The following is a 9,876-nucleotide window of genomic DNA, read 5'->3' on the forward strand; positions in this document are numbered from 1 at the left end:
CCCACTGCTATCTGTTTGTCAATAAAACTTTGAAAAAAAAAATTAAAAAAGTAGGTGAGAGGTCACATCTGCTGATCTTTATGGAGCCTAAGGAAATGGTATGGCTTATATGTAGCTATCCCCTGAAAGCCTCATGTGCTCATAGGCAGGGCTTTGGGGAGGTGGCTGTATCCTGAGTGTGTGATACTGGATTCGTCCATTGATTTGGTTCTGGGTGTGGATGGTGGATTCACTGAAGAGGGGAGACCCAACCTGGGTGTGTGTGGCACTATCCAATAGGCCAATAACCTGGATGGAATAAGAAGTGAAAGAAGGAAGAAGGCTCCATGCTTCCTGCCTCTCTTGCCATGGACTGCTTCCCTTCCACCATGCCCCTCTGCCATGCTACCCTGTCTTGCAGCCAGCTGACTCTGGACTGCAACCTACACAAACCTCTAAAAAGTCTTTCGTCCTATTTGTGAGTGTCGAATGTTTTGTCCCAGCAGTGTGAAGGCAACTAAGGCAGAGAGGCAAAGTATTGTTGAAATTGTAAATGATTTTTTTGTCACATCATAACTGTAAATATTTCTAGGGTATGGTACAATATTTTAATACACATCTACAAAGTTTTATGATCAGATTAGAATAACTGGTCAATTTATTACCTTAATCACCATTTCTTTGTGGTGGAAACATTCAAAATCTTCTCTCCTAACTATTTTGAAATAAATAATTGGTTGTTTTCAACCATAGTTACCCTACTGTGATACAAAATGTTAGAAAATTATTTGTCTTATCCAAATTACACCCCTATACACATTAACGATTCCCTACCTCTCCATTAACCCACTCTTTCCAGCCTTTTTAAACTTTGACATAAGAGTTATAAAATGTGTTGTTTTTCTGTTTCTGACTTGTCTTAATTGACCTAATACCTTCTACCTTGATCAATTTTTCTGCAAATTGCAGGTCTATCTTTTTATGACCAAATAATATTCCATCATGTATACACACATACTATATATCACATTTTTTGACCCATCCATTTATTGATATACCTAGGTACACCTAGATTGATGTTCAGATCTTCATTAGGTGAAGTGGAGAAATAAACACAAAAATACAGCATCTCTCTGACATACTGATTTAAATTTAAGCATTTAAAAGTCTCATTCTGGGGATGACTTTCCATGCAGGATCCACATGAATAGTTCAATTCATAGAAACTCCAACTAGATTAAACATTCAATTATATGAATGACGGTGGACTTAGGGAAGTTAGAAACTATATAGATGGTAGATTAAATGGAAGCATTTTCCTAATTATTATAAAGTTATGTTTCATAACCCAATAAAACTAACAATGAAGAAAAATGATTTCTTCCCCGGGATTAGAATATAAGCATAGAGAAAAAAAGTTCTTGGGACAGTGAGATAGCTCAGTGGACAAAGTGCCTGCTTTGGCAAGCGCAGGGACCACGGTTCGATCCCCTGTTCTGAATGCCATGGCTGTCCCAAGCCCATGTCGCACTGAGCTGGCAAGAGTCTGGGTGTGGTGGCACAAGCCTATAATCTCAGTGCTAGGGAGGCTGAAAACAGGAGGTTCACCCTGAGTCCAATCTCTATAGTAAGAATCTGTACCATATCAACAAAAAAGAAAGAAAGAAAAAAAGAAAGAAAGAAAATAAATAAATAAATTAGTTTTTAGGTTTAATACCAGAAAAAAAGAAACATTTCTTCCCTTTTATTCAGTTTTCACAAATAGCTGATAGGTGGAAAGAGAGGCCATGTTGGAAAAAAATGATGTGCAATTCTGAACTAATTACATAACATATAGCATGAGCACAATTCAGCCATCTGGGATAAGACAAATGTCATTTTGGAAGATTCAACTTGAACTCTTAAGACAATTTCAACCTTTTGAAAGCAATTCTCTTAACTATTTACCAGTCCAATTATTTAAATACAGGATGACCATAAGTTGCATATTTTTCATTGACTTTTTAAGATAATATAACAGGAAACGTGAAATCACAATTTTATCAAATTTATTCCATAGAAGAATAGACTAGGGGGTGCCTGGCCCTAGCTCAGTTCTTTAAGTGGCTGCTTCCACAAAGCTGTCAGCTTCAGGTGGCTGTGGTTCATCCCCACAACTCAAGCCAGTCAAACCTGCCCTGAAGGCATTCGGAGCAAAAAAAAAAAAAATCCTTCTGCCTTTGAGGCTGGGGAGTTGGCTCAGTGGAATAAGCGCTTCCCTGGCAAGTGCAGGGGCCTGAGTTCAATCCCTGCTTCTGCAAAAAAAAAGAATTGACTGGTTGAAATGATACCTACCTGAGCAACACTCAAGATAGTGTGTAAACAAATGCACTGCCCATACAATGGTCAGCATCAGCTGCTATGTGGTTAATGGAAAAATTTTTGTTTTTCTTTCGTAGGGATTCAGATATTTTTGTACCTATTTAACACATATATATCACTTTCCAACTTGGGCCCGGCAGAATGGCTCCTGCAAAGAAGGGTGGCGAGAAGAAGAAGGGCCGTTCTGCCATCAACGAGGTGGTGACCCGAGAGTACACAATCAACATTCACAAGCACATCCACGGAGTGGGCTTCAAGAAGCGCGCCCCTCGGGCACTTAAGGAGATCCGGAAGTTTGCCATGAAGGAAATGGGGACTCCCGATGTGCGCATTGACACCAGGCTCAACAAAGCTGTCTGGGCCAAAGGAATAAGGAATGTTCCATATCGTATCCGAGTACGGTTGTCCAGGAAACGAAATGAGGATGAAGATTCACCAAACAAGCTGTATACCTTGGTAACCTACGTACCTGTTACCACGTTCAAAAATCTCCAGACAGTGAATGTGGATGAGAACTAACTTGGAAATAAAATTACAGAACTGCCAAAAAAAAAAAAAAAAACAAACATATATATCTATTTAATGTCCTTGTCATTCAATAGGTTTCACTATATTGCTGGTTGGAAATCACTGGCCTCTGCTTCTCACTGTGTGATGCCAATGACTGCAAACACAAGTGACTTGCAAGTTTAAGCTGCACTTGTCAAGTGATTTTATTTTTCATTTTTCAACTCCTATTCTTCCATTTACAAAAAACTATAAATGAAGATGACACAGATGGACTAGAAAGGCTGTTTGACTTTTTTCTAGTCTCTGAGGCATTGAGAAAACATTCTGAGTTTGATTTCCAACATGAAGTTGGTTTGCAGATGGTTGAGTGGGAAATCTTGGCAGATGTGAGTGTGACATCCTGAGCAGTCAAGGCTGACACACACGAATGGCCTGACAATGTAAGAGATGTTTCTATTTGTCTTCCTGGATTGATGGGCCTAATAGTTTATAACAGTGTGGTGAGAAGACACCAGGTTGAAAGTATCAAATATCAGATAAGGAAGAAAGAATAGGAGTATTTGGGATTTACCTCCAGGGGACATGGGTGGAGGTAATGACTTTCCCAAATAATTGACTCAATAGTACGTAAATATCAGTGTTTTCTGGTGCCTGCAACTTTCAATTTGTTATAGCTTGTTATAACCACCCTTCTAGTACTAGGTGTGTCAGAAGACATCATTTTGTTGCTTGGAAATAAATGTCAACTTCCTTGATCTTTAGGTCCCGTTCTAGCCATCTTGGTGTCCCCGTTAGCTTTTCTACCATTCACAGTGAAGGAATACCTTCTGAGTGTTGAAGAATAAATAAAAATGTATTAGGCAAAGATGGTTAAAGAAGAAAGAAATGCAAGTGCATGGCCCAGACTGGCAAAAATAAAGAAGCCTTAAAAGACAGAGTATGGAGCATAGCCGGTCAAACAGTGTGCCTAACATACACACTACCTGAAGGGACGTGGTAACAATGAATTGTGGTTGGCTCGTATACTGTTAGGTCTCATGAGCCACACTAATGGTGCATTTTATTTCTGTAGACCTTGGGACAAATGACAAAGGCTGTTGAAAGTAGAAGAGTTATACTCCTTTTTTTTCCCCAAAATAAAACCTAACCATAAAATAAGACCTTATATGATTTTTCAGGATGCTTGTAAGATATGCCCTACCCCTATTTAAAATGAGCCCTATTTAAGATCTTCAACCAGACAGACACATTTGGTACGTCTGTTGTAACACATGACCATTATACTGAATTATAAAATAATGATATAATATGTAGTTAAATAGAAATTCATACTACTGACATTAATACTTCAGTGATAGCACAAATTCTAAGTAAGTATTCATAAATACCCATGTGGGTGCTTTTGGTCAAGAGATAAACACCCACGTAAACAGAGGAACTTGAGATTTATAGCCGAACGACCAATCAGAATATAGACACAACACACAAAGTGTGCACTTGCTAATGAAAAGATGTGGTTGTGTCTAGTTTCTTAGTTGATATAGAAGAAATTAAACTGCAAAAGTTTCCTTAGAAAAAGAGATATTTTCAAGATTTTCTTCTTGTATGTTTCTGGTGGGAATTGATAAAATTATGCACATAAGTTGCAGTCATTGATTATGAGGAGAAAGCACTAACCACAGTAGAAATGTATAGTGAAATAGCTGAGATTGTTATTTCTGGATGAAAATCTTGTAAAAAACCAAAAAGCCTAAAGACTTCAGAACTACCATCATCTATACTTCAATGTTCCATCAGATATTTAATCATTGATGGGTATTTTCCAAAAACGTTACATACAATTTTTGAACAATGTGTATGGGTGTTGTGGGTATACTGTTTAACAACGTGGGCATGACTCCTGCAATCATGAATCTTTCATTCACAAGGGAGAAAAAGATAAATAAATGGCTATAAAAGTATAGTAAAGCAGTTAAACTGTACATGTGCTTTGATAGAGGGTGTTATGAGACTAATTGGCTAAGTTTGGAGTGTAGGCAACATTGGCTAAATTTGGAGAGCTCTTAGAAGAAATTAGAATCAAGCTGACATCCTTTTTTTTTTCTTCTTCTTCTTTTCTTCTTCTTCTTCTCCTTCTCCTTCTCCTTCTCCTTCTCCTTCTCCTTCTCCTTCTTCTCCTTCTCCTTCTCCTTCTCCTTCTTCTTCTTTTTTGTGGAACCAGGGATTGAACTCAGACCCTTACGCTTGCCAGGGAAGCACTTATTCTGCTGAACCATCTCCCCGGCCTAATCCGACATCTTTGGATGTCATAAGAGTAAGTCCTGGCCCAGAAAAGTGAGGGGTAAGAAGAGCTGCGGGGTACAAGCAGAATTCTAGACAAAGACCTACAATCCAGAGAAAGATGTTGCATTCAGGAAACCAGGTAGGTGTTGTGTGAGTGTGTTGGGAGATGTTGGAGCTGTTGGATTTCTTGAAGCTGCTGTTGGTTTTTTGGATTTCTTGAAGCTGCTGTAGGTGGTTTGGTTTTTTTCTTTTTTCTGCTGAATTGGGTATATACACTGTGTGGGGGAAGACAGGACAGATGGGACTATCACAGATAAAGCTGAAGAATCAGGTAAGGGCAGATCCTGCCAAACCTTGCAATACTCATAACAGAATTAGATCTATCCTGAGGGCACTAGGGAACCATTGGTTACTTACAAGCTGAGAGATGACCATATTCATGTTTAAATCCCAGAAAGATTACTCTGACTATAGATTAGAGCATACACTGGTAGATGCAGACAAGTTAGGGGCAGAAATGTCAGTAGAGAAAGATGTAATAATCCTTAAGAGAGGTTTGAAAAGGCTGAACAGGAAAGTGGAAATGGAGACTGTAGTGGATTGACAGCTGGTAGTCAACACCCAGTTGAACTGGGCCAGCATGCTGCTGGGTGTGTGAAGCCCATGTGAGGATTGCTGCCAGCAGCATAAGAGGCTGTTGGGAGTTGTGTGAGTGTGTTGGGAGATGTTGGAGCTGTTGGATTTCTTGAAGCTGCTGTTGGTTTTCTTGGAGGGCCTTGTTATACTGGCTTTCCTGATGAACTTGGCTGTTCTTACTGTTGAAGGAGCTTGGGACCTTACCGTCACCAAGAATGGCTACAGTTCACTTTGCAGGAGCTCTGGTCCTCACTTTGAGCATCACTTCCTGGTTTGAGAGAGAAAAATGGTACAATGCTCAGACACCTGGAGAAGCGATGGCTTCCTGGCACCAGTGCAGATTCCTGTGCCTGCTGGCACAGACCCTTCATCCTGCTGGCACAGACTTTCTAGCTTCCACCATTGATCTTTGTATCTTTCCAGTGCAGATCTGTGAAACAGGCCTGCATGAGGCTTTGCCATGGGCTCTTGGCCTATAAATGGACTCATGGCGGTGGGGCAATGTTGTGGGCTCTAGGTCTTCAGCTGAACTTATGCAGGATGTTATCACAGGACCCAGGCCATCAGCTGAATTCTTTGGTCTTTACAGATTTCCTGCATTCTTTTTGTATATGATTCTTTGGGATGATGGTTATAAAATAATCTTATAATTAAGTGTCTTCTATTTTATTTGTTTCCCCTTGCAAAACTCCAGACTACAACAGAGACAAAAAGGAGGGAATAGATTTTTGATAGTACTAATAAAGGATTACAGACAAGTCTTTGTGAGTGTTTAAGATGAGAAGGAAAGAACCAAGAGTGATACAGATCTCTGGTACAGCCAGTGGTTAGTGGCTGTTTACTGAGATAGGGGTGTGAGAAAGGGGGTATAAATGAAGAGGTGAGGATAGTTCAGTGTTGTTGCTAATGAGTTTGGTGCATCAGGTGAACCTTCAAACAAACTCCTACAGGTAATGGGATGTATGGACCTGTAGCTGTAAATTGATATGTGAGAGTCTTTAACAGAGGGATGATCATTGGAGACAATGTGTGTAAGGAATGCATAAGTCTTCCAGGTACCGACTCCTAAACATCCATGAGTATTAACTTAAAATGAGAAAAGTCGCCCAATTTCTGAATTGCCTTTATCACAGCCCTGTAATTTCTGTTCCATCTTTAGCAACTTGTGCTATTCTCTCACCTTAAAGAAATCCCAGATTTTAAACTAATTACTTTTTAGATCATTGGAGCTTACTTTGATTCAGTCACTTCTTCCTTTGTGCTCTGTTTCTGACATTATAGCCACGTTAATATAAAAGAATAAAACCATGACATTTGGTTGCAGGCAAAATAACTGAGTTGGGCTTTTAGGGAACTTTTGAGTTAGCTGATATTTAAAACTGTATGCTTCTTCCTTCCCTTTTAATTAATTCATCTGCTTGGCCTGCCCCGCGATGGTCAATACTAATTTAGGATCTCTTTTTTTTTCCAGAGATTAAATTGCTTTTCTAAAGTATCTTTGGTTTCTAAAACTTGGTGTCTCTGAGATTTTGCTGCCGGCACAAAGAGCACATACATATTCCAACAATCCACGGATTGTTGTTCATGAGAGACACCAGCTCTTGGCCTCTGAGAGGAAGGGCACAGCAAATTTCTGCATAGGGGGAAGTGGTGGAGCTATTATTGCATTCAAGATGTGTTGAGTTGTCTATTCAGGAAGACACAAGTCAGGCTCTGTGATCCACTCAAAAGAGGAGGTTGTGAAATCGGGTCCCCCGTGGACACTGTGACTACCAGCTCTTCCCTCAAATCTGTGCAGTGGCACAAGGTTCCCAGCTCCCTGACTTGCTAACCTTGATGTCACCTATCACCATGGAAATGTGACTCTGACAAGAGAACTTCCTCCTCTCATACAGAACATAAAAGAATGTGAAGGGGAAAATAATCTGGAGGAAAAATCACAGTCCCCTTCATTTTATCATTAAGCTTTGTTTTTTAGAACATGGAGCTTCCCTTCCCATTTGGAACTTTGGTGTAGGGCTGGGGAGGAAAAGGAGGCAGGCACAACTGCTGCAGGGATTCACAGGCCATCAGAGCTCTCCTCTGTGGAGGGCTGGTATTAAGGGAGTGGAGGCTTTCCAGTGGCAAACCTAGAATATTTCTTATTTGCTTAATACTATTTCACATGCACTTGGCTTTGCATTAGACATTGCTAAATAAACAGCCAACTATTGGTATTGCTATTTGAGCCAGGCATGGTGGCATCTGCCTCTAAACTCAGCAATCAGGAGGCAGAGGTAGGAGGATCTCGGCAAGTTGGAGGGCATTCTGGGGCTACATAGTGATTACCAAACCAGCCTGAACTATAAAGCAAGACACTGTCTCAAAAGCCGAAACAAACACACAGTATTACTCTTTGCCTACCACCTTGTCAAATTAAAACCAGAATTTAACAGCAATAAGAAGCTCAATCTCAATTGATAGTGAAATTGTTTCCATAGAGTTGTAAGGAACCATAGAGATCTATCCTGATGCTTCTAGCCTCAAGCCCATAAACTTAGAATTGTGTGTCAAGTGTACTGGGCATATCAAACAAGTCTTCCTCAGATTCTCATTTATTTTGCCATTCACAAAATACCAGGAAGAATGCACTTGGTTCCATAGCTTTATTCAGCTAATGCAACTCAAAAAGATTGTGTTCTTTCATTTTCTCCCTTCCTCTTGCTCTTTCTTTCTTTTCTTCTTGTTGCTTTTCTTCTTTATCTTTCCTCTTTCCAAAATGACATGCTATAAACATGAAATTTTGTATTGGGTTTGAATGAATGTTAAAAGTGGAATTGTTCCACGTTAGAAGGACAAAGAAGGCAAAGAAGGAATGAATGGGGAAGTACCCTTGAACTCATAGCGAAGATCACCAATGAATTAGCAGGTGGTGTTTCAAATGCATTTTGAGGTTTTGACCATCAGTAATACAGATGCCTACCCAGAAACCAGGACCTAACATGTTCTTTAAAAAAAAAAAATTAAATGTTTCATTTATTTATTTACTTGGTACAGGGTCTCACTACACAGCTAAGACTCATAGTGATCCTCCTCCCTCAGTCTCCCCAGCATTGGGATTACAGGCATGCACCCCACTTTGGTGGCTGGCATGATGCTCCTGGGGTTCCGAGGCTGACATCATATGCTAACCAGGGATTGAACCCAGGTCATTGCGCTTGCCAGGCAGGCACTTAGACTGCTCAGCTATCCCCCCAGCCCCTAACATGCTCTTAGCATGCAGTCCTTAGTCCTCCGGGTGTCTTGGCAATTGACGTTTCTTATCTTCAAGAGTGAACATCTTGAACTTCTGCTTTAGATATCTTTTCCTGTAACCACTATTTGTTCCAAAGCTGGAAGTCCCCAGGCTCACTGATACTAAAAATAAACCCCGCACGGACCTTAGAGAAAGGCTTTTAGGTTGGAGTGGTGCTTCCCTGCTTTTTCACATGCAAAGTGACCACAATGGTAACCTCACCTCAAGGGCTGATGATAAGAATTTAATATGTTGAAGTTAATAGTGTCTAAAACAAGGTCTAGCACCCAAAGTTCCTCGTTATAATAGTGACTTTCTACTAACGCTTACTCAGTTCCTGGCCCTGAAAAGTCCCCGCAACTGACTCAAAGTGTAAGAATGCTGGATGTCATTTTTTTGGTCTGTTTGTTCTGTGCTTAAAAAAATAACAGTGTTAGAGCCTCACTCACTCTCTATGCCTTTTCATGAGACCTCCAGCAAGATACTGGGTAAGGCCAGGCACAGCTGAGCAGCACTTTCTGATTTCAGTGAACATAGTAGGGCAGCATTTCTCCAAGTTTACTTACTTGTGAATTCCTTTTGTAATAAAATCTTGTTACCTTCCATAGTAATCTTAAAATGTGTTTCATCTGTTTGATGTGGGATGTATTTTAAAATAACTTTAAATTACACACATTTTAGATCTGTGCTCTAAACTCTAAGGCTAATGGGTATTCATTATGTTATTATCTATATATTTTTGTACTCCTGAAATATTTCACTATAATAAAGAGTTACACCTACATTTCATTTGTGGTAGCCTAATAATTAGTTTAATAAGGAAAATTTCAATA

General features: G+C 39.9%; 2 pseudogenes across 1 annotated transcript; one reads left to right on the forward strand and one right to left on the reverse strand.

Moving 5' to 3' along the window:
• The first annotated feature begins 2,464 nt into the window (after window positions 1-2,464).
• On the forward strand, window positions 2,465-2,884 carry LOC101575110 (annotated as a pseudogene). The gene has a single exon (XR_001116999.2). The product of XR_001116999.2 is annotated as a 60S ribosomal protein L31 pseudogene (transcript).
• Window positions 2,885-9,034: 6,150 nt separating this feature from the next.
• LOC101569140 overlaps window positions 9,035-9,876 on the reverse strand; it is a 14,001-nt pseudogene continuing 13,159 nt past the window's right edge.

This window comes from Octodon degus, unplaced genomic scaffold (assembly GCF_000260255.1).
Source record: "Octodon degus isolate 3935 unplaced genomic scaffold, OctDeg1.0 scaffold00012, whole genome shotgun sequence".
Classification (NCBI taxonomy): Eukaryota; Metazoa; Chordata; class Mammalia; order Rodentia; family Octodontidae; genus Octodon; species Octodon degus.